This window comes from Petaurus breviceps, unplaced genomic scaffold, assembly GCF_028583685.1.
Source record: "Petaurus breviceps papuanus isolate PSGF00001 unplaced genomic scaffold, PetGlider_PUasm1.0 90977, whole genome shotgun sequence".
Classification (NCBI taxonomy): domain Eukaryota; kingdom Metazoa; phylum Chordata; class Mammalia; order Diprotodontia; family Petauridae; genus Petaurus; species Petaurus breviceps.
The window spans coordinates 47,416,212-47,441,522 of record NW_027187391.1 but is presented as its reverse complement, the minus strand read 5'-3'; the positions used below and the strand labels follow the sequence as shown (position 1 = coordinate 47,441,522).

The 25,311-nt window shown below is 37.6% G+C and overlaps 1 long non-coding RNA gene across 1 annotated transcript in view; it reads left to right on the top strand.

The window, feature by feature from the left end:
- Positions 1-1,718: 1,718 nt before the first annotated feature.
- Positions 1,719-25,311, top strand: part of LOC138153299 (uncharacterized) — a 32,360-nt gene continuing 8,767 nt past the window's right edge. Inside the window, exons 1-2 of the long non-coding RNA XR_011166331.1 lie at positions 1,719-1,991; positions 3,327-3,364. This is a non-coding gene — a long non-coding RNA (uncharacterized lncRNA). The remainder of the gene's footprint in view (positions 1,992-3,326; positions 3,365-25,311) is intronic.

Here is a 25,311-nt window from a genome sequence, read left to right as displayed (position 1 = left end):
AGGTTCGGTGTCGGGGAGGGGTATTGTGGTTTGGGATAGTAACCAGTCTTGCCCTTTCCAGTAGCAAGGGCTAACGTTTATATAACTTTGCAATTATTATCTCATTCGATCCTCACACTAACCCAGGGGAACTAGATACTATTCTGTAATTTATAATTTATGTGTATATATAAATTATATTATTTATAATATAATTTTATTATATATAATATATATAAAAGATTATAAAAATATAATCTAAAATAAAAATCTATTTGACAGATAAAGAAACTGAGGCAAACAAAACCTGGGGTTAAGTGATTTGCCGTAGGTCACACAGATAATAAATGTCTGAATCTGGATTTGAAGATGTCTTCCGGTCTGCAGGTTGAATCCTATCCAGTGCGCCACCTAATAGTTTGATTACGATGAAGTGGACAGAGTGCCTGACCTGGAATCAAGAAAACCCGAATAACTTTCCCAATGCTGATTCACTTCTTAGCTGTTTGACTCTAGAAAAATCACAATTTCTCTGCCCCTCAAGTTCCTCACCTGTGAAAAATAGAGATAATAACACCTACCTCAGTAGGGACTTAGTGAGAATCAAACAAAATTAGGTAATGCTCTACAAACACTAGAGTAGCTATATAAATATGACATTAGAGTAGTCGATAGAACTCGAGACTTGAAGTCAGGAAGCCTGAATTCAAATCCTAATTTAGACATAGTGTGGTCACAGGGTCACAGTGCGTGAACCTGGCTAAATAACAACCTCCCTGTGCCTCAGTTTCCCAATCTGTAAAATGAGAAATTTGGATTCTCAAGCTCCCAAAGTACCTTCCAGTTCCACATCTACAATCCTATTAATGTACCTCCTCTGGTGCTTGCCTCAATTTCCCATCCACACCTAGGCTCACCCTACATTTTTGGGCGTGTGTTGTTCTGTAGAAAAGTTCGTCGTTTCAGTGAGGCAGAATGGAGTACCAGTCTGTGGTCGGGGATAACCCGGTTCTTTCACTTCTCTTTCCTCGGAAATTTACGTCCTCATGTAATGCCTCTACCACTATTTCTTCTGTACCCCCTTTTTCTCCCTCCCTTGCCCCTCTCCCTCCCCTTCTTGAGTTCCTTCTTGGATCTGGAACGGGATGAGAGGCAAGGCTTACTTCAAATTCATTAAGAATCTCTCAATACTCCCTCTGGGCTCCAATTCTCTACTCCCAGGGAGTTAAAAGTGAAAGCGAATTTATGGGGTGGGGGTAGGGAGGAAGGCTGTAGAAAGCAAGAGGGGAATGGGCAAGAGAATGGAAGAGGAAGGAGGAAGGAAGAAGGGAAGGTAATCCTGAATCACGTGATAAGGCCTAACTACCCAATCAAATGGGGCCGCTTGGAGGATGGGAAACCATTTTCTGTCAATCAAGCTGACTTGGCTGGAGGTTAGGGTGCTAGCAGAGCTTTATGACTGGCTGAGCTGCCGCTACACCTGAGTGCATCATCTGCTTCGCGGGCCCCAACTTCTCTCTCTCCCTCTCTCACCTCTCCAAAAGGTCCTAAACACCTACACTGGCAGAGCTGTGAACTGCTTTCCTTACACTCACTTTCACTCAATGAGCCACCACCCCTGCCCCAGGGAGAAGAAAGTGCTTTAGAGTCCATTTAACTAGGCTTAGCTGCTGCACCCCTTCGTTTCCATCCGACCTGAGGAAGGGAGGTCTGTGCGTAGCTAGGTGGGTGTGGGTGTGTCTGCGGCGGGTGGGTATTCCAGTTGTCTTTTATCTGGTGGGCTTTACTCGGTGCCGGTTCCGAGGGGGGTGAAGGAAGGAAGCCAGCAATAGGATCCCTACCCTGCTATGTTCAAGTGTAAGAAATGACAGGAAGGAAGGAGGGAGGGCAAAGTGAGAAGCAGCTAGTCGTCTCTTCCTCGACCTAGGGGATGCAGCTGACAGGATCCCACTGGCGAAATGGTCCAGGTGCAGCTGCTGCCTCCTTTCCTAAACTGGCAGCGGAGCCTGCAGGTGAGTGAGCAGCCCCGGGGGCCTCGCTGGAGTTTCCTTCCAGTAACTGTCCTTTCAGATTGTCCTCTCTCGGACATTCTAGCAGACGAAAACTTCGGTTCCTTCCCTTTGAAGACTTCGTACAATAGTGTGAATTGTATTTCAAGCGACACTTGATCTTCCCCCACCCCGACCAATTCCAACTCCCTACATGTAGCTGGAGTCGTGATTTATATTTAATTCTGTTTTTTTTTTTTTTAAAACGAAGCCATCAGTTTAAACGAAGCAAACATAATTTGATAGGACTTTACTCTTCCAAAACTATTCTTTTCCTTTTATTATCTATTACACACTTCCAACACACCACTATCCTCACCCACAAACAAAAACAGAAGACCAATAACAATAGAGAACAAAGGTTTAAACTGAATAGATGTAAGACACACACACTCCAAGTTTTAGTCCCCAGTTTCTTTCCAACCTGCCTCCAGGTATGTTTGTGTAATCCGAGACATGGAGTAGCCAAACTGGAGTTTCTCCACTCAAAGCCTAGTTTGCATTCAATGGAGGTGTTTTGTCATTTAGGTTTACACATCTCTGCGATTTGAAAAGAAAACAACTTGGAAGAATCTGGTGTCCTGCTTGATGTCTGGCTGGATTTTGACAGACTTGAGCAAGGGGGGGAGGGGGGTGCTATTTGAAACGAAGTGAGAGTGACTGGGGAGTGGGAGTGGGTGTACTAATGAAGAGCTCCCTTCTCTTTTCGGGGTCTTTTCTATCCTGCACTGATCATTACATATCAGTGATTAAAAATTAGGGGGCATAGGTGACGTTTTAGGGAAGAGTAGTTATGCTTAAAGTTAAAGTTAACATGAAATATCACTTGGAGGATTTCAACTCTTGCCCAATCTGCAAACAGTGTAAATGTTGACAGTTATCTCTCTTCTGGGAAAAAGCAGTATTAACTACAATCTGTATTTTCAAATTCATGATAGAAAGAGGAAAACGAGTGTTATTTACCTGTATGTTTTGTTTGGAGTTACAATTCCGCTCAACTAGGTCATCGCCTGTTAGCACTGGTTGAAATGCTAATAAGATCCAATTTATTTCCCAAACTTATTTACTTTATCCATCTTTTCCAAGATGATGCAACGTGGAGGGGAGCAAGGATACCCCTGTTAGCTGGCCAAGGGAAGGGGCTTTTAGGGCTCAGTTTTAACGTAATAGCCTCGGGAATATTTCTGCTCTGGGCTAAAAAGCCTTGGGAAAGGGATGAGGGTGATGATCCTCTCAGCAGACGTGCCTGGTCTGACTGAAGGTAAAACTTACACGATCTCTTTTCTGGACTCTGTTTAGATCGTTCGGTGGAGGAGAGCCGCAGAAAGCTATTTAAGGTAAGGCTGCAATTTTTTTTTTGTCCGAGATTCCAACTCCGGCCAGTGGCCCAAAACCTAACCGCTCAGAAGAGACATAAAACAGTTCATTCCGCTGATTTCCAGCCGAATGCCGCCAGTGCCTCCGTATTACTGGACCGTATTTAAACAAATTGCGTAATAAAAGAATCCGGCCAGTATTCGTGCTGCTCTCCTTACCCACCGGTGGTGAGATGTACTTTGGCGTACAGATAGGATTCCTCCAAGCTATTTCTTTACAATACACCAACAGAGAAAGGATTAGCCAAAATGTTCTTTTCAGGTCGGGCTGGTGAAAAGTTTCAAGCTACCTGATTCCAGGTTGGGTCTGATAAATAAATCAATTTAAAAATACATAATTGTATTCGTAGTTTCTGGAGGAATACTTAGGGGATGCAAATTTAGCGGTAGTTTGTCTAGAGGAAAAGATCATACATCCGTTGCAGGGACTGCGTCTCTAATTGCTGCGTGGACACTTCCTCTCAGCCCTTTCGGCTTCGTAGATACAAGTATTCATAAACATAGGAGTCCACTAAGATCCCAGAGTTTGTGGTTGCTTTAATTGGGCTCCTTCGCCCTCCCTTCCCTCAAGTCTTCGTCAATTTTGGGGGAAATTTGTGCTGGAAAATGGGGAAAGGGAGGCAGAGAAAAAGGAATTTAGTCCTTATGTTATCCACAGCCAGATACCCAACGTCAATGACTATGGCACCTGGCTAAAGTCGCTACCCGCCTCGTGGCACAGAGCCAAGGGCTTGCCTTTTTGGCCCTGAGGAGGAATTGTATCTCTCAGTGTCAAAGCTCGGGTTTTTCTCTGGCCCCCAATAAAAACTATGACAAATGAGAAAGACACTTTTCTTTTTCTACTCTTCCTTGAAGGTGAAGTAGGTGCGCCCAACTGAAAGTTTAAGTAATGATAATCTTCCCTCCTTTCCCTATCTCTTTTTCCCCACCACCTTCCTTGGCCCACCTTTTTATGGCTCTCGGGTTAGCAACAAGCACGTTGATAAGGTAAACTGAAGAAGTATGGAAAACTGCCAACTTCAACTACTCACAGCACCCCACCATCACCGTAGTCAATATCATTCCTAGCCTTATCACACTGCAGTTTGATTCTATAAATTCATAAGTGGCCCTTGAGATGATAACTATATTTGACTAATTAACTCAAGCCCCTCCAAGAGCTGTCAGAAAAGTGGTTGGCTGTTTTTGTTTCTGTTGTTGCACTACTTTCAGGGAAAGTAGAAAAAAAGTGGAACTTTTAAAGGATGTTGGTACATAACAGCTTTTTCTGGAAATCCGAGACTAGATGGCATGGGAGGAGAGGGGGAGGGGACAGGGACCGACTTCCAAACAATTCTACCTTGGAGCCTTTTTTAGTGAGCAGTAATTGCTGGAACCACTACTCAGCAGGACAGAGGAATAGGCTTTCAGGAGAGAATAATTGAACAAACTCTCTGCTGTAATAAAATAGAAGAGGTTAAGTAAGAAGGGTAAATTGATAAAATCCAGAGGATATATACCAGTAGAGGAGCAGTTTTGTTATTTTTGTATTTCCTCCTTATACTTTCTTCCTAGTGCTGTATATTTGTACACAAAATAGTCTCTCCTTTTGGAATGGACATTTTCTTTTGACCTGAATTGTGTTCCATAATTAGTAGATACACTGGGTTGTCTAAAGGAAGAAGTCATTTCCAGCTTAGGTTTCTGAAATAATTAAGAATAACTAATTTTAGAGGACATCTTTAGCTCATAATACCTAAAATTAAAATGCAGTCTTTCAAATTTCCCATTACAAAGTCTTGTTTATTTCAGACACTCATTGGCAGCCCATTGTTTTTTGGAATTTTAACACTATGGAATGTACTGCCCCCCTCCTTAGACATCCAACCCATCAAACTTTAGAATATGTCAAAATTTCATTGTGTCCAAACAACCTCTTACCATTGTCTCTTTTTAAAACGCTTCCCTGGCTCAGAACTTCAATAATAAATGCTTAAAATCTGGCAATGATTCTTGACCAGATGACTATTTTTTTTTAATTTTTTTAAGCCTGATCCCATCTATAAAGAATATGTTTTAACATTCAGGCCTACAATTTTTTGAGTACTTTAAAAATCACATAAATCTATGATTTTGGTATGAATTAATGTTACCAAACTTGGTGACTTTACACCTTGAATATAATGCAAGCAAGGAAAATTTTGTTGAGATGAAAATATTAATTGATGCAACCTAGTGATGTTATTTAAGGTCGCTTCCAGACCTGTGATCCTGCATGCATGCTTCTGTTTCTCTAGATACTAAGTGATATGAGAAATGTTCGTTGGAAACCAATTTTTTCTAAAGAGAATATTTAAAAAATTGACAAGTTAGTATTGTTTTTATGGGAGGCTTTACATACATTTTAAAGTTTGTGTAGTCTGTTGGCATTAAAAATATGTACAAATAAACATGCTATACAGGCTAAGAACATAGTTCATAGTTTATTTATACAAGTATAGCATAGAAGCATTTTTTTTTTACAGGTAGGGGAAGAACCAGTGATGAAGGGGAAGAGACTGGTGGAAAACAACTGGGTTGAAAAAGCAATTGGATTTAATTCTGATAGTGGTATTTTGCAGTTTTAACTTCACATCAGTAGTGTGCTAAATATTTTCCAGTATCTTTTCCTTTGTCAAATAAATCCCTAAGGATTGGTCATAGGCTCAAATGTTCTCAGTAAGGCTTAGTATTCAGTTTATTCATTGGAAGAAGACTCTTAGTTTGTTTCCCATTAGATTGTGAGTTAGTTGATAGCAGAAATTGTTTTTTGCCTTTCTCCCATCCCTCACTCCCCCATCCCTTAGCACAGTGTGTGACACATAGCAGGAACTTAATAAATGTTTCTTGACTTATTTAATTACATAGGATTTAGTTTTGTTTTTAGCATTTCAAAATACATTTTTATTGGTCTTTTGCTTTTTTACATCCCTATAATTTCCTCGAGTATTTCTTCCCCTCCTCCTCCCAGAGAGAGCCATCTCCAATAAAAACTAATATTTTAAAGACAAAACAAAAAGAGAAATAAGAGGGAGGAAATCAGTTTAACTGATAAGTGCATCAAAAAAAGTCTCAAATATAGACAGTGTGTGACGTTTTTTGGGCCCACCACCACTTCCAAGGGATAGAATTGGGAGTATCTTCTTCTATCTCTTTTGAGCTTTGTTTGTTCTTTATCATTTTATAACATCCCCTTTTGATTCTTTTTTTTTTGTATGTGTATAGCTCATTTTTTTCCCATTTGTATTGCTGTAGTCATTGTGTATATTATTTTCTTGGTTCTGCTTACTTTCCTCTGTGTCAGTTCACGGAGATCTTTCTGTGCTTCTCTGTATTCATCACATACATCATTTCTTACTGAACAGTAAGTAAAATTCCATTACACTACATTTTGTTTGTCCATTTCCCAAACAGTGGGCATCTTCTTTGTTTCCAATCTTGGTAACCACAAAAAATTGCTGCTCTAAATATTTTGGTAAATGTGGGGATACTTTATTTTTTTTTTTTTATCAATACCCTCCATGTAGTAAAAGCCTAGAAATGGAATCCCTGCATCAAAGTGTAGCACATTTTACAATCAACTTGGTGCTCATGAGTAATGATGATCTCCTTTCCCTTCAGTAGACCTGTGTGCAGCTATTTTTAAATTAAAAAAAAAGATTTAAAGTTAATATGGAGTCAGTTAGCAAATTAACACAAAATGTTTCTTAGGTGGAAGAACCAGCGATGAAGGGGAAGAGACTGGTGGAAAACAACTGGGTTGAAAAAGCAATTGGATTTAATTCTGATAGTGGTATTTTGCAGTTTTAACTTCACATCAGTAGTGTGCTAAATATTTTCCATACATAAACACTTCATGTGTAAAATTTCACTTTAGCTGAAGAACCATACCAGAAGTAGGCAGAGGCTGACATTAGTGCTCCCCATTCATTCACATGGCAGAGGTAATTGGAAACCATAGACCCCCCCACTCCTAGCTTTTTCCTGTATACATGCTGCCTCCTCTTTTTGACTAGCCAGCAAATATGTTTTGCATGATTTCACATGTATTATTGATATCATATTGCTTGCCTTCTCAATGGATGGAGGAGGAAGGAGCAAGAAGGAGAGAGAGAATGGGGATATCAGAAAAATTTTAAATGAATGCTAAAAAACAAAAATGTAAATGACTACCTACCAATCACACTTAACCAGAATTTTAGTTTGCTGTCACTTCATAGAAAGACAGGAACAAAGAAAAAAGGAAATCTTGTTTTTTTTGTAAGAATTGTATAACTTTTTCAAAACACTTTTTTTTTTGCCAGTCTTTCTCTTGATCACCGGTCTTTCCCCTACCTGTTAGAAAATGATACTGCTAAGTTTTATGTATGTAAAGACACATTGAAACATGTTCAAAGGTCTGATACTATATTTCCTTTATGCATATCTATTTTTAATGACATTGGGCTATAACTATATAATAATCTGGAAATGTATACAAATTTGAATATAAGGCAGAATGGTATAGGGATAAAAGTGCTGAACTAGTCTCAGGAAAATCTGTGCTCTAATTCCTCCTCAACTATGTCATCCTGAGCAAATTAATAACCTCCAAACCTCAGTTTCCTCATCTGTAAAATATGAATGCTAATTGCACCTACTTAAGGATTGTCATGAGGATCAAATGACAAAATGTATGTTACATATTTTGCAAACCTTAGAGAGCTATATAAATGTGAGCTATTGATTAACTTAGTATCCAAAAGTGAAAGCTCTATGCATTATTCTTATTACCTTTGATGTTCTTCCTCTTAGAAGCATCATTTTCCATGAGGTAAATTCTTTTTTTTTTTAGCCCTAGCAATTATTTATAATATTCTTAACACATTATAAGAAGCAGGGATAAAAGAAGACAAAATTATTTTCTTTACTGTTCACTCAGACTAAGACTTTAGTTTGCCTTCTCTATTCTCCAGTACAGGATCATAGATTTAGGGGCTATAGCAGTCATTTAGTCGAACCAATTCATCTTACAGATGAAAAAACTGAGGATGGGGGGAACGAAAGGCACCTACTGAGGTCATACAGGTAGTAGCTATAAAAACCAGGATAGAGGTCATATCCTCTGACTCCAAATGCTGGGTTTTTTTCCACCGTGTCTTGTTGCCTTCATGATGTTGGTAAATTACAAACTGATATTTTTTTAATCCTTCTGAAAGTCAAATACATTTTCAAGCATCCCAGAGTAAGAGCGTAATTTGGAAACAATGCAGCCTTTTCTTCTTTTCTAGTTATAGGTGTAGTCTAAGTGGTTTCTTGACTGTATTGAGTTTGTGATTAAAGGCCCTTCCTTATACACTTCTGTTGGCAACCCACTCATTAGGACCTTTTTGATGTCAGGAATTTGGAAAGGTTACCCAGCAGCCATCATCCCTTATCCTCACATTTCCCTTCACATCCCTTACCCTGTCCCTTAAGCGGAAAAATGATTTCTTTATTTCCTAAAACTAACACGATATTTTCTTAACCTGTCAAAATTTGAGTACTTTTAGATCTGGGTAGCAAGATGATTAAGAATGCATGGAATTAGGAAAATAAGCAAGAAATTCAGTTGTGCCTTACTACCTTCCTACTTTTCTAAAGGGAAGGTGTGAAGACAACTACCTAAGAGTAAGATAATTTGAAGAATTTAAGGGTAATCGCAGTAGTCATTTGTCTTTCCATAGTTAAAACTTAAACAGCTTCGTGTTTTGCCTTTTGAGTATGAAACATGATTTGAAGGATCTTTTATTTCAAGCTGAGAAGTTACAAGTCACTTCTAATCAGTTTTGTAAACAAGAGGTGCTAGAAAGCAATAGAGAACATGTCAGAGCAGAAAGCTTCTCAACAGTTGTGTAAGTGTGTGTTGGGGGTTGGGGGTTGCTTTAATGAAGCTATAAATATGGTTCTAAGATCTGTGGGTAATTTATGAATGAAAGCATCTGGGTTAAATATTGGCATAACAGGAGACAAATATTTTGTTTCTTTTTGATTGTGGATTACTTTAAACTTTAATAATCATTGTGAGCCTCAGTGTTTTTATAAAAAGATGATCATATCTGGCATACCCACATCTGACAATTGAAAGTCAATGTTTTAAAATTTGTTTCTGGTTTAGCAAAAATATTGCCATTCATTCTGGTGAGATTAAACTAGAAACTAGAACTCTGAACTAGGAGTCAGGAAGACCAGAGTTCAGATTTGGCTTCTGACACTTTCTATCTATGTGACCCTAGGCAAGTCAGTTGACCTCTGTTTTCCTCAGTTGCCCCATCTATAAAATGGAGATTGTTATTTTGCACAAATTCTCCCTCCCAGGGCTTTTGTGAGGATAAAATGAGAATATTTGTAAAGCACTTTGCCAGCTGTAAAGTACTACATAAACACTAGCCATTATTGTTATTATATTGAAAGTTATAAATTTTGATTAGGTTCTATTTATATTCACAATAGAGAATATAGTCAAAGTGGGAGGAAATAGAATTATATAGTTGATTTTAAGCATTTTCATTACAAATCTAATTTACCCGCGGTTGTGGTTTTACAGCAAATTTTTCTAAAAGTAGACTTAACATTGCTACCGCTTGTAGCATTTCCCATTTTCTATCTTTGTACAGTAAATTTAATTAAGCATTGTAGACAAGTAGTTAAATAAATGTCTGTGAACTTTCTCCTCAAGCTAGCTATTACTAACCCAGTTATGGTCAGGGAAAAAGTGGAAAAAGTGGGCATAGTGAAAAGATCACTCACTGGTCTTGGCAATCAGAAAAACTTCAGGGTGGCTCAGGCAAAGCCCTAACTCTGTCATTAGAAGGACCTACGGTCTAATGCTGCCAGACTATGCCAGTTACATCCAGGTGACATTGGACAAGTCATTTCCCCTCTCTAGGTTTCAGATTCTTCATCTGTTAAGAAAAAAAAAATTTTTAATAGGAGATTGTGGGGCGGCTAGGTGGCAAAGTGAATAGAGCACCAGCCCTGGAATCAGAAGGACCTGGGTTCAAATCTCACCTCAGACACTTGGCACACTTACTAGCTGTGTGACTTTGGGCAAGTCATTTAACCCCAATTGCCCTCCAAAAAGCAAAAAAAAAAATAGGGGATTGAGTTAAATCACCTCTAAATCTCCTTTCAACTCTGAATCTATGGTCTCCCTTATGTATAATACATATGCTATTTTCAGTTGCTAGCTTATAATGCTTTACTCTCTTCCCCATTTTGTGCTGGAATTTGAAATGTGCCAAAAAGATTTGTCCTTAAAAGTTTTAGAAATTATATTTTATAACACTGAAGAATAAGTTTATAACTACACAAAGCACATAATTCTTTTGCTTTCTTGAAATTGAAACTGCTTCGGTTTGCATGTAAATGTTGTCTGATTATGACATGTAACTCAAAGCTTCAGAGCCTGAGAGATTGCATTGTTATCTTCCCAGTACATCTCTCTTTTTTTTTAACCCACTTAATATCCCCAAGAGAAATGCCTTCTAGTGATCTATGTATTTAGTGATTACCTGTAAAAATCTTATCTATCCTTCAAGGTTCAACTTATCCTTCAGCTGCTCCATGAAGTCTTTCCTGATCACCATGGCCAGAAGTGATCTCTTCACATTGTGAACCACTTTCTACTTTTACAACTAATATGAAGGGCAGAATGTGATATTAGCTTCCAAATATCAGCCACATGGAAAAAATTTTAAATTTTATTTATTTATTTTTTGTTTTCAACATTCACTTCCATAAGCTTTTGAGTTTTAAATTTCTTCCACTTCCCTCTCTCCCCCCTCCCCAAGAAAGCAGACAATCTGATATAGGTTCTACATCTATATTAATATTAAACATTGTCACATTATTCATGTTGTAAAGAAGAACTAGAACCAATGGGAGCAACAGAGAGAGAGAGAGAAAGAGAGAGAGAGAGAGGGAGGGAGGGAGGGAAAGAGGGAGGGAGGGAGAGAGAGAGAGACAGAGAGATAGACAGAGAGACAGAGACAGAGAGAGAGACAGAGAGAGAATTCGATCTTCATTCTGCTGACTCCATAGTTCTCTAGATGTGGATAGAATTTTCCACCATGAGTCTTTGGAGTTGTCTTAGATCCTTGCATTGCTGAGAAGAGCCAAGTCTATCAAAGTTAATCATCACACAATGTGGCTATTACTATGTCAGATGTTCTCCTGGTTCTGCTCTCTTCATTCAGTATCAGTTCATATAAGTCTTTCCAGGTTTTTCTGAAGTTTGCCTCCTCTTCATTTCTTAAAGTACAATAGTTCTTCATTACATTCATATACTACAACTTGTTCAGTCATTCCCCAATTGATGGGCATTCCCTCAGTTTCCAATTCTTTGCTACCACGAAAGGAGCTGTTATAAATGTTCTTTTACATGTGGGTCCTTTTCCCATTTGTATGATCTCTTTGGGATAAAGACCTAGAAGTGTTATTGCTAGGTCAAAGGGTATGCACATTTTTATAGCCCTTTGGGCATAATTCCAAATTGCTCTCCAGAATGGTAGGATCAGTTCATAACTCCACCAACAATGCATTAGTGTTCCAATTTTCCCACATTTACTCCAGCATTTAACATTTTCCTGTTTTGTCATGTTAGCCAATCTGATAGGTGCGATGTGGTACCTCAGAGTTGTTTTGATTTACATTTTTTATTCAATAGCGATTTAGAGCATTTTGTCATATGAGGAGAGATAATTTTAATTTCTTTATCTGAAAACTGCCTGTTCATATCCTTTGGCCATTTGTCAATTGGGGAATAACTTGTAATCTTACAAATTTGACTGCATTCTCTATGTATTTTAGAAATGAAGCCTTTGGGGCGGCCAGGTAGCACAGTGAGTAAGAGCACCGGCTCCAGTGTTGAGAAGACCTGGAGATCGAATCCCAGGCTCAGACACTTAGCACCCACCCAGAAACACCTAGCCGTGTAACCTTGAGCAAGTTACTTAACGCCTATTGCTTTAAAAAAAAAAAATGAAGCCTTTATCAGAGACTGTAAAAATTCTTTCCCAATTTTTTTTCCCCTCCTAATCTTGGTTGCATTAGCTTTGTGCAAAAAAAATTTCAATTTAGTGTAATCAGAATTATACATTTTGCATTTCATAATGTTTCCTATCTTTTGTTGGGTCATAAATTTTTCCTTTCTCTATAAAGCTAGGAGGTAAACTAGTCCTTGCTCTCCCAGGTTGCTTATAGTATCAGTCTTTATATCTAAATCATGTACCCATTTTTACTTTATTTTGGTATACAGTTTAAGATGTTGGTATATGTTCAGTTTCTATTTCAGAAAATAGAAAAACTATTTTCCAGTTTTCCCAGCAGTTTTTGTCAAATAGTTAGTTCTTATGCCAGAAATTGGGGTCTTTGAGTTTATCAAACAGTAGATTACTATAGTCATTGACTTCTGTGCCTTGTATACCGAACCTGTTCCACAGATCCACCACTGTATTTCTTAGACAGTATCAAGTAGTTTTGATGATAGCTGCATGGATAAATTGCAAGAGTCATTTAGGGTTAAGGTGGTATGATGGACAGAGCACTGGACCTGGAGTCAAGAAGACCTGAGTTCAAATTCAGTCTCCATACCAGCTGTGTGACCCTCAGCAAATGACTTGATCTCTGATTGACTAACAAAGTGGATCCACTGGAGAAGGAAATGGCAAATCACTCCAGTATCTTTGCCAAGAAAACCCCACTTGGAGTCAAGAGGGGATAGACACATCTCAACAACCACAATCAGCTCTTAGCTAAATTGTAACCTAGTAGGTAGGGGTTCATTTTTTATACTTCTTGGTATGACTCACTACTTCTAAACCTTTTCATTTGTTGAAAAATGAATGATTGAAAACTATATAAACACAAACAAGGTACTACTTCCATATGTATATATGAGAATTTCACATATCCATAGAAAATTCTTTTTAAAATAATAAACTCATTGTGGGTGTTTGTGGTTTTTTGTGTGTATGTGTGTGCTTTTCTGCATTCAAATTTGACTGGATTGAAGAAATACATAATAAAGAAATTAAACAATGCTTGTGGAGGGTGGGGTAGGGGAAAGGGAACAAAATTACCTGTGAATTCAATGAAAAGCCAACTAGTTAGTGGATAATGGGGACCCCTCACTCTGCATATGACCTCGGGGTCAGTGTCTTAGACTGGACTTTCCACTTCATTTTGGTGGATGAGATGGTTGTTAAGGTCCATTCCATTTTAAAAGTTCTATGATTTATTTGAAAACTTAGGGACCAATAAAAATTTCCTGGAGTCAAAAATTACTAAGTTATTTAAATCCTGTACATTTGATCTTGGATTCAATAGGGTAAAGGCACATTGTTTGACCTACATTTACTTTTCCACTGATTTACTTATCTAATTTGAAAAAAAAATAGATTTCTAAAATAGTTTTGCATATCAATTAAATTGTCTTGCCATTTTATTCAAGTTAAACATACATGTGAATTCAAAACACATTCTGCACGAGATTTTTGTTTTTGTTTTTACTGTATCTTTATTGTAATATTTTATACTTTTGATTTGCTCTGTATCATGTCAAATCCTTCTTATATTTTCCCTTCTTAAAACCCAAGGTCTGCCCAGCAAAGTTACTAAAAAGAGGATTGGGCAGCAAATGAGAAAGGTGATGGCTTTTTTTTAAGTAGCATTTGAATTAAGATATCAAGGTAAAGCCAGGTAATCGCTTTCCTTTCTCTCTTTGTCATTGGGAGAGACTGTAACAATAGGGCTATTTGGTCTCCAGATTTGCCCTTATAACCTTTGCTGCTCTTAAAATGCCTCAGGGTCTTCAGGATGTCCTTAGTGCCTTTTTTTCCCCTCATATTTCTTACATTTAACAGTTAACTATAGGAAGATGGGAGGAGTTTGGCGCTTTACCTTCTGGGGAACTAGTTAGAAACTAGAGACTCTAGAGCACCCACTCTGAGTGTTTCTTTTCTTAGATTGATTAGTTTATTAATTTTTTTAAATGGAACTGGTTGGTTGTTGTTTGTTGTTGTTTTTTTTTACCAACTTCAAATGTCTATCTTATAAAGAGGGAGTTTTATTATTTGCAGCATTAAGGAATCTTGAACACTTGGCAAATGTAGGAATGATTCTAAAAACTTCAGTTTTTACCTTTTTTCCATTCTAGGACATTAAAAAAAAAAACATTTATTTGAGAACCCTGACTGAACTCTGAGTTGGGTACTTCTAGATTATCCAGAGAAAAAGCCACACTTTCCCTTCCTCTATTTTTTTTTTGTCCTGTGACTGGAGGCTGATCTTTCCACTTCCATTATGGCTCCCTTGCAACTTTAGGCCTGGAGTAAGAGCAACCAGTGTCTGGGTTTCCTCTGGACCATTTAGAAAATAATTGTTTAAAAAATGACTTACATATTGATGGGTCTTTTAGATTTTAATGCTTTGGACTAATTTTAGGTCACTTCTTTTTAAAAATTTATCTTAAATTTTTACATTTATTATTTATTTTACCATCACCTCCACTTCTGTCTTATCACTTCCTCTCTTACCCAGAGAGGTTTGTAACAAAGGACAAAATAGAAGGAGAAAAGGCAGTTCAGCAAATGAAACAACAGCAACTATGTAATAAAGAAATTAAACAATGCTTGAGGTGGGTGAGGTGGGGGAAATGGAGCAAAATCACCAGTGAATTCAATGTAAGGCCAAATAGTTACTGGACAATACACACATGCATGTGTGAATAGATGGGTATGTATATTGCATGTGTGTATAGGTAGATGTATATATACACAGAGATGTACATAGATATATATTGTGTATGTGTATATGTAATATATGTGTGTAGTTTCCCACTTCCACAAAGGGAGAAATTCATTAGCTCACCCTTTCTCTTGGGGGAGTAATTTATTTTTCTGTTTTCATTTGTTTAAGTTAGTGGATGACAAGTTATGGAAAATCAAATGATCCCCTCTCATGTGATTCCATTCTGGCTGTAGCTAGGAACATAAGCATGTGATATGCTTGAAAGCATGCTGGCCTGGAAGTCAGGAGACCTGGGTTTTGGTCCTAAAACTGTCACTAAACTGACTATTTGATCTTGGTTCATTCTATTTTTTTGAGGTGGGTCCAGATTGGTCATCCCAGGTCTCATTTAAGACTTTTTTTCTTATTTTTTGGTAAAGACTTTACCTCTATTGGCCTCAGTTTCCTCATGTATAGAGTGATGAGTGTCAGAGAACCCTTCCAGCTTTTACATTCTTTGATTCCAAACATTTAGATTGAACTTAAGATATTTGCCCACATGTGGAGGCTCAATCTTAAGTAAAACATGCTCCATAGAGTTGCAATACATCTCAGAAATTTCACAACTTTCAGTAACTTTAACACTTCTCCTGTATTGCAAAATTGTATTTGAAGTAATCTGTGTAAGGGTTACTTCTAGTTGTATTGGTACCATCAACCTCACGGTCCTGAGGAAACCTCTTTATAAACCTGCAAAAGATACAAAATGTCATTTAATGTAATTATTTTTTAATAGCTATGTTCATTGTTGAATAGTCAAACTCCTTTCCCAAGTCAATCAGATCACTGGGTACAGAAGAGATAGAAAGGTAAGGAAGGAGGTGGCAGCTTGCTTTATTTCTTAATTTTTCTTTATTTCTTTATTTCTTTTTTTTGTACAAAAATTTGGGATGAAACACTAGCAAAGATATAAGTGAATTGCTGAACTCATTGGGCACACATGCATGCATGCATGTACTCAGTCATTCACTAAACATTTATTAAACATCTCCTGTGTGCAGAGTATAGTTTCATGCTGGTGGAGTCACAAAGTTAAGATAAGATACCATCAAACTTTGTTCTCCTAGAGCTTAATGTCTAGTAGAATGATTAAGACCCAAACAGATAAACCATAGCACACAAGATTATTTGATAAATGTATTAGAGAGATGTAAAGCCCAGTATACTGTGAGGGTTGAACTGGTCTCTTTGTAGTGCTATTCTTTTAATTGCCCCCATAATTGAGCTATGTCTGTTTCTGGTGTAGATTTGGTCTTCTTTTACTTCTTCGTTGCCTACTGGACCCAGTGATCAATTCCTCAAGAAGCCATTCTTTTCTTTTGAGTTGGGTCCAAATTGATTATCCCAGGTCTCATTTAGGCTTTTTGTTATTTTGTGGGACAAACTAAACAGCCTTTCCCCACCTTGCCCCCCAAGTCCAGCCGGAGGTGAAATTGATTGGCAGGTTTTTTAAAGCCCAAGCCCATTTACTCTTGACCATTTGAAAATGAAGACTTTCTTACCACTTTCCAAATGTCAACTGTCTTGTTCTTTGTCACATTCCAAAATCTCACAGTGCTTTTTGGAAGGACTGAAAGCCTTCAGTGACAATTATCATGTAATTTCAGTACTAAGTAGTAGGGGTCTGGGATCCACCAATACCAATCCAGGTTATTATTTAATTAAACCAAGTTGGAGGAAATGTGATGAACTCAAATAATTTTTACTTCTTTAATTGAAGTCCCCCTCCTACATTTTAACTGAGGCTTCACATTTTAGGGAAAGGTATGGGTTGTTGTGGTTTTGTTGATGTTTTTTCCCTATAACACACAGTGCAATGTAAGAAAGGTTTGTTTGGGCTGAGGATTTTTTCAGGGGAGAGAAGAGATGTTTTGGTTTGGTATAGTCTATTTTGTGTTTTTTGGTCTTTGGAATGTGCACCTTTGAGTACAAAATAGGTGTGCCTGTGTTTGGATTATACCCATTGCTGTTCATCAAATGTTTCCCCATTACTTCCTCTCCTTGAAAAGGGAAAGGGCCTGTGCTGACTTTCTGTCTGCTGACCATTCTGTCAATTTTGTCATCAATGCAAGTTTTCACAAACAAACTCTTTGGTAGAACTTTCTCCCAAGAGCCTTTTGAGGGGAGGAAGCAAGTTAAGCACTTTTGTATTGATGAGGATAAGCTAATTTAAGATAAAATCACATGGGAGAAAAAATGTAGCAGCAAACAAACACTAACATAAATATTTCAACTAACAGTTAGTCTTTCATCAGAATTCCCCACTGAATTATATTCAGGCTTTAGAATCCTTTTCATTCAGTAGTGATGAATGTCATGATAAGGCTAATATTGTTCAAAAAGATGAAATTGGTAGTAACAAAGGTGAGGGTAACTGGAGTAAATTCTTAACCCTCTCAATTATTTACTGGTTGAAAATGTTTAGTATTCAAAAATATTTAGCCAAGAGGCTGTGTGACTTTGTAGCTGTTTGCTTCCTAGTTTTCTAGGAATAACCTATCCCCAAAATAATAAATAAAAGGGAAAGTTTTGGCAGTGTGGTATGGTAGTATTATTGATCACATTTTTCTTATCTTAACATTTGTTGTAGGAAAAGGAAGGGATTAAGCACGTGGGAAAATGATGTCCATTCATTACTTTAATATGTGTGTGTTATACTAAATAGCACAAGTTGTAGAAAATTTTTGTTAAATGCTGGATTCAGGTAAGTTTAACTGTTTGTATTAAGTTAGAAACTGACAAATATGCTGATCTGACACATACATAATTTATGAGATTATAAAATAAAGCATCCTTCAAAAGTTTGAACAGATGTTGGAAATTTCTTTCACTAAAGAAAAAAGAAGCCTTATGTTAAAATGAGACATTTGAGTCACTGTAAGGAACTGCCAGTTAGATTTCTTTCCATCTATGTATTTTTTTTAATGACTGACAAACTTACTGTAATAGTGATATTCTGAGCACCTGTAATGTTACCATGTTCCTTCTTACTTCTAAGAAGGTCTGGAAATCTTTGCCTAAATCTGAAAGGATTTAGGGGAAGATTTAGGCTTCTTATCAAAACTTAATTTCCATGAATGGTGGATTTTGGCACTTGGGAGACTGTGGAGTGATCAATTACTCCTGTTTCTTATGCTAATGAAATTGAAAGTGACTTCAGGAATTTCTTTTCACTGAAGGTGCCCATTTAGTTATGCCTATGACTGCTCCTCTCTCCAGGCTCTCTTTCTACTAAATAGTTGTTTTATGGAGTAACTGTATCTAATCTTTCTGCTGGACTATGGGCCTTGGCCTCCTTTTCTGGACTGGTCTGTAATTAGTAAAGCTACTCAAACAGGTGTTCTGTCCTAAGAGAACTGTTGTTTTGTTTTTTGTAACAAATCTTCTAGTAAGCTGGAAAACGAATAAAGTTTATATTAGTTAGTTTAATTACCCATTAGCTACACTGAAGGATAAGATTTTGGAGAAAAGCAATTTATTGTACTATTTAGATATCTAGAAACAACTAAATGTAAACAAATTTAACTTAAAGTCAGTTCAAAATGTTTTAAATTTTGTACGCTAGTGTTTTAGAAAGGGGAGAAGAAGCAACTAGGTAGTGCAGGGGATAGAGTGCCAGGGCCTAATATCAAAAAGACTCATCTTCCTGAGTTCAAATCTAGCCTCAGACACTTACTAGCTATGTAACCCTGGGCAAGTTACTTAACCCTGTTTGCTTTAGGTCCTCATCTGTAAATTGAGCTGGAGAAGGAAATGCCATTCTAGCATCTTTGCCAAGAAAACCCAAATGGGCTCACTAAGAGTCGCACACCTCTGAAACCACTGAACAACTATTAGAAAGCATCACTTTTTCAACTCAAAATCATTTAACAATTATTCATTGGCCATTTGCCAGGCATTATGCTAGCATGTGGGGATACAAAGACAAAAATGAAGTAACCCCTGCCCTCAAGAAGCTTACAGTCTAGCAATGGATTGCTTTCTAGAATGGCTAAACCATTACATAGATCTCCCAAAGATGGAATATTAGTATGCCTCCTCCCATAGTCCCTCCAACAATTGCTATTTTCCATTTTTGTCACTTGACAATGGGATGAGGTAGAACCTCAGAATTGTTTTAATTTATATTTCTCATATTTTTATTGATATTTATAATTTTTTCACATTGATATTGATAGCTTTGGTTTCTTCCCTTGAGAATGGCATATACTTTAACCATATATCTATAGTGGAATAGACCTTATTCTTATATATTTGAATTGGTACTCTTGAATATTCCTTGTATATCAGACCTTTATCAGAGAAATTTGTTTCAAAGATTTTTTCTCAGTTAACATTTTTCTTCTAATTTTGTTTGCATTGATTTTGCCTATGCAGAAGCTTTTCAACTTTCTGTAACAAAAATTTTCTATTTTATCCTTTATAATCCTTTCTCTCCCTTGTTTGGCCAAAAAAAAAAAAAATCTTCCCATAGCTGTGAAAGGTATCTTTTTTCTCCTCTAATTTGTTTATGGTGTGACCATAAACCATGAATCTGAGACATGTGTCCATTTGGAGTTTATTGTGGTATTTATGTTGTCAGATGTTGGACTAAACCAAATTTCTGCCAGGTCATCAAAAACTCTTTGAAACAGATCAGGTTGTACTTGTTTGAAATGCTCGCCCTCTCTAGCTTTTATTAATCTTTGCTATAACAAACCAGAGGACTGATTATACATAGACAGCTAATTCATGCATAACTTCCACATCTATAATTTCTTGTTTCCTACCTGTTAAAATATGATCAATTTCATTTTTCTGAGTGAAATATTTTTTCTATCAAGTACTAAGTAATTAATGTTTTATCTAAATGATTTTTCATTTGATATTGTCATGTCTTTTTCTATTAATCCTATGCTCATTTCCCCAATTCTTTGATAAAAGTCATAGACATACTTGCATTTATAGTGAAATAAGAGGAGAAGAAATATTAAAAGAGTGAGGGAATATTGTGCAAGTTATTTAGGGCAGAATTATACATAGGCTAAAGAAGACACCCAGAAAAGAACCATAGCAAGAGAAAGCAGATAAGAATCTTCCGGCATAATATGAATAGCAAGCAATCAATAGACATTTTAAAGTGTCTACTGTAAGTCAGACAGTATGCTACAAAGAGAAAAAATAGAACAGTCCCTGATTTGAAATAGCTTGCATCCTATTGGTGGAGACATTACATATTTATACAAGCATACACAATAAATACAAAGTATTTTTGAAGGAAGATACTAGCAGTTTGAGGGGCAGGGCACTCAGTATATTAGGAAAGCCCCACCCCCACCCCACCCCCATACAAAGGTAATGTTTGAGCTGACCTTCAAAAGAAAGTCTGCTTTAGGGATTATTGTAATTACTTCCATAATTCTTCTGAGATCTAAGGTACTACAAAAACTATGTGACCCTTAAAAGTAAGTACTTCTCAGTACCTTTTATTCTTTGTTTTCTGATTACTTTGGTTCCTTTGTTCATATTCTAAAACCCTAATGTTTATTGTATAACAAAGCTTACTCTAGACTTAGAACCGACTTTGGCTAGCCTTTATTCATAAAGGGGTTTACTTTTGTTTTTTGGATTTTTTTTTCCAATTAATTTGCACCTCCCCACAACCTCACAAGACATTTAGAGGAAGTCCTCAATGCAACAATGAGAAAGCTAAGAGAAACTTTCCAAGGTCATGGGGATAACAAGTAGCATATCTGTGATCCTACACAGATCTGACTGAAATTCAGTATTTTTTCCAAGGTATCATAGTTACCTCTAAAGTTGCTGAAGTCCTGTGTGAAGTCTCTAAACCCAAGAAATCAGCTTGATTTTTAGTCTAGTACAGAGGATTTCAGATCTGTACTTAAATTACTCAAGGAGAGCCACTAAAGTTAGAGCTACTATTCATTTGACAGATCTTTATTGTGTGTATTGTATTAAGTACTGAATAAAATATAAAATTCTAATTAGACTTTATTCCTCCCTCATCATATTGATAAGCTAGTAGAGAATAAAGTGGACATAGATAACTAATACGAGAAACATTATACAACAAATGTACTAGAGAAGGACAAAGCAAAGTATTATGGGAGAAAACCAATCATGGCCAATAGGGAGGATCAGACCTTCATTCAAAAGGTGATATTTGAGTGAAACTTTAACAGATGGGAAAGCACTTAACATGTGAAGGGAGGGAGGGGGGCAAGAGACATTCCTGGCTTGGGGATGAGCAAAGCATGAGCAAAGGCACTGGAGGGAAAGTGAGAACATGTTTGAGGGGCAAAGAGTAGTCCAGTTAGACTATATGGAGAAGAGCAATATGAAATAAGCATGGGATGGGGAACCTGTGGCCTTGAGGCCCCATGTGACTTTCTGGGTCCTTGGATGCAGCCTTCCAACTTTTTTTTTTAGAATTTTTTTGTTTTGTAGAACAAATCCTTTTATTAAGGGGATATGTTCTGTGAAGTTTGGATTTAAAGGGCCACACTTGAGGACCTAGTGGGCCACATGTGGTTTCCTACCCCTAGACTAGAATATTAGTCAATAAACATTTCTTAAGCACCTGCTATGTGCCAGATATAGCAACTAGGGGCAAAGTAGATATTGCTGGGTCTGGAGTCAGGAAAACTCATCTTCCTGAGTTCAAATCCGGTCTCAGACACTTAATAGCTGTGTGACCCTGGGCAAGTCACTTAATTCTATTTGCTTCAGTTTCCTCATCTGTAAAATGAGCTGGAGAAGGAGGTGGTGAACCACATCAGTACCTTTGCAAAGAAAACCCTAGATGGGATCACAAAGAGTCAGACACAACTGAGCAACAAGAACATGCCAGATATTGATCAATGTGCTGGGCATACAAATAAGAAAAAGAAGCTCCTACCCTGAAGGAGCCTATGCTCTTACAGGATAGGACACCCAAAAGGAAGCTGAAATAGGGGAGGGAAGGAAAAGAGTGCAGCCAGTGGGAAATGAAGAGATGGCTGACCTTGGTACCCTCCTTAAATGGAGGTTTAGGGAGGAGTTCTCCATTCCCTTCTCTAATCAGAGGGTTGCCCTCCCAAGGCAGAGAGTGAGTTCTGGGACTGATGTGATCCTGCAGGATGGAAAAATTCCAAGGTCACGATGGAAAAGTTCAAAGGGGTGCAACAAGCTGGAAAATGAAGAATGTTGTCACATTGTGATGTGCTTTGACTACCAGGAAAAGAAGTTTGCCTTTGACTCTGTAGTCAAGATGATTGAGCAGATGAATGACACAACTAGATGTATGTCTAATGAAGATTAAACTGTCAGGGGTATATAGGATAGACTTGGTGGGGGAAGGAGAATAGAGAATGGAGTCTGGAAGACCTGTGAAGGAAACAAATGCAAAAATACAGGTAGATGGCAAATGAGGGCTTACATTAAGGAAGTGGCAATAGGGGTAGAAAGGATTGAACTGAAGGGAGAGGTGGGTATTTTTTATCTTTTGTTTATTTATTTTTGGTTTGCAACATTCATTTCCACAAAATTTTGGGTTACAAATTTTCTCCCCGGCTTTCCCCTACCCCTAACCCCAAGATATGGAGCCTACTGAATACCCCTTCCCCCAATCTGCTCTCTCTTATACCCTCCCCATCCCCCCCAACTTTTTAGTAGGGCAGGATGGATTTCTATACCCCAGTGCCTGAATACCTTATTTCCCAGTTGCATGTAAAAAAAAAAAAGCAATTTTTTTTAAGCATTTGCTTTTAAAACTTTGATTTCCAGATTCTTCCCTCCTCATCCACCCCTACTGGTAAGACAAGCAATTCAATGTAGGTTGTACATGTGTAGTTACACAAAACATTTCCATAGTAGTTATATTGTGAGAGACTAACTATATTTCCCTCCATCCTATCTGCCCCCCACTTATTCTATTTTCTACTTTGACCCTGTTCCTTTTCAAAAGTGTTTGCTTCTAACTACTCTCTCCCCCTATCTGCCCTCTTTTCTATCATTCTCCTTCTTATGCCCTTCCCCCCTACTTTCCTATAGGGCAAGATACCCACTTGAGTGTTTATGTTATTTCCTCCTTAAGCCAAATTCAATGAGAGTAAGGTTGATCCATTCCCTTTCACCTTTCTGCTCTTCCCCTCCATTGTAACAGTTTTCTCTTGCCTCTTTCATATGAGATAATTTATCCTATTCTATCTCTCCCTTTCTCCTCCCATTATATTCTCACCTCTTAATTTTATTTTTTTAGATATTATCCCTTCCTATTCAACTGAACCTGTACCCTTTGTCTACATATACATGTACACACATATATGCACACACTCACATATGTATCTATACACACATATACCCTCCTATACATATATGTATGTATACATATATATATATACATAAATATTCCCTTCAACTAACCTCATACTGAGAAAAGTCTTATGAGTTACAATTATCGTTTTTTCATATAGGAATGTAAATAGTTCAACTTTAAAAAGTTTCTTATGATTTCTTTTTCCTGTTTACCTTCTCATGCTTCTCTTGCTTCTTATATTTGAAAGTCAAATTTTCTGTTCATTTCTGGTTTTTTTCAACAACCCCTGAAGTATTATACTCAGTTTTGCTGGGTAGGTGATTCTTGGTTTTATTCCTAGGTCTTTTAATCTCCAGAATATCATATTCTAAGCCCTTTGATCCCTTAAAATAGAAGCTGCTAGATCTTGTGTTATGCTGATTGTGTTTCCACAATACTCAAATTGTTTCTTCCTAACAGCTTGTAATATTTTCTCCTTGACCTGGGAACTCTGGGATTTGGCCATGATATTCCTAGGAGTTTTCTTTTTGGGATCTCTTTCAAGAGGCGATTGGTGAATTCTTTCAATTTCTACTTTGCCCTCTGGTTCTAGAATATCAGGGCAATTTTCCTTGAGAATTTCTTTTTTTTTTAAGCAATCAGGGTTAAGTAACTTGCTCAAGGTTACACGGCCAGTTATTTTTTTGGGGGAGGGTGTGGTGCTGAGTATCTGAGCCCAGGTTTGATCCCCAGGTCATCTCGACACTGGAGCCGGTACTCTTACTCGCTGTGCTACCTGGTCGCCCCAAGAATTTCTTGAAAGATGATTTCTAGGGTCTCTTTTTTATCATGGCTTTCAGGTAGTCCAATAATTTTTAAATTATTTCTCCTGGATCTATTTTCTAGGTCAGTGGTTTTTCCAATGAGATATTTCACATTGCCTTCTGTTTTTTCACGTGTTTGGGTCTGTTTTATAGTATCTTGATTTCTTATAAAGTCATTAGCTTCCATTTGCTCCAATCTAATTTTGAAGGAATTATTGTCTTCAATGAGTTTTCAAAATTCCTTTTCCATCTGGGCAATTCAGCTTTTTAAGGGATCCTCCTCATTGACTTTTTAGGTCTCTTTTGCCATTTGAGTTAGTCTATTTTTTAAGGTGTTATTTTCTTCAGTATTTTTTTGGATCTCCTTTAGCAGATTGTTGACTTGCTTTTCCTGATTTTCTTGCATCATTATCATTTCTCTTCCCAATTTTTCCTCCACTTCTCTTACTTGATTTTCAAAATCCTTCTTGAGCTCCTCTTGGAAGCTTTTGATGCAAGAGTTTTGATTTCTTCTGTTTCCATGTTTTGATCCTTTTTGTACCCAAAAAAGGATTGTATGGTCTGATTGTGCTTCCTCTGCTTGCTCATCTTGCCAGCCAATTACTTGACTTTTGAGCTCTTTGCCACAGTAGAACTTGCTTCCAGAGTGGAGAGAAGCTGTGTCCCAAATTTCTGGAGTTTTCACAGTTGTGAGAACTATAAGGAGGGCACTCTCTCTATAGCCACCACAAGCTCTAGCACATTGGCCCTACACCCCAGGACCACTACCCAAGACTGCAACCCAGATCCAACAGGTCAAAGAAAGAGTGATTACCCTCTGAATGGTGGCTTGGTTCCCCTCCTATCTGCAGGCCAGGAGCTCTGGAGGCAGCCACACGTTACCACACTTCCACCACCTCTCATCCCCGTGGGCAGGGGCCAGACCACACTCTTCTCCACCCAGTTCCAACAGAGCTCCCTGCTGACCTTTTACTTTCTCTTTG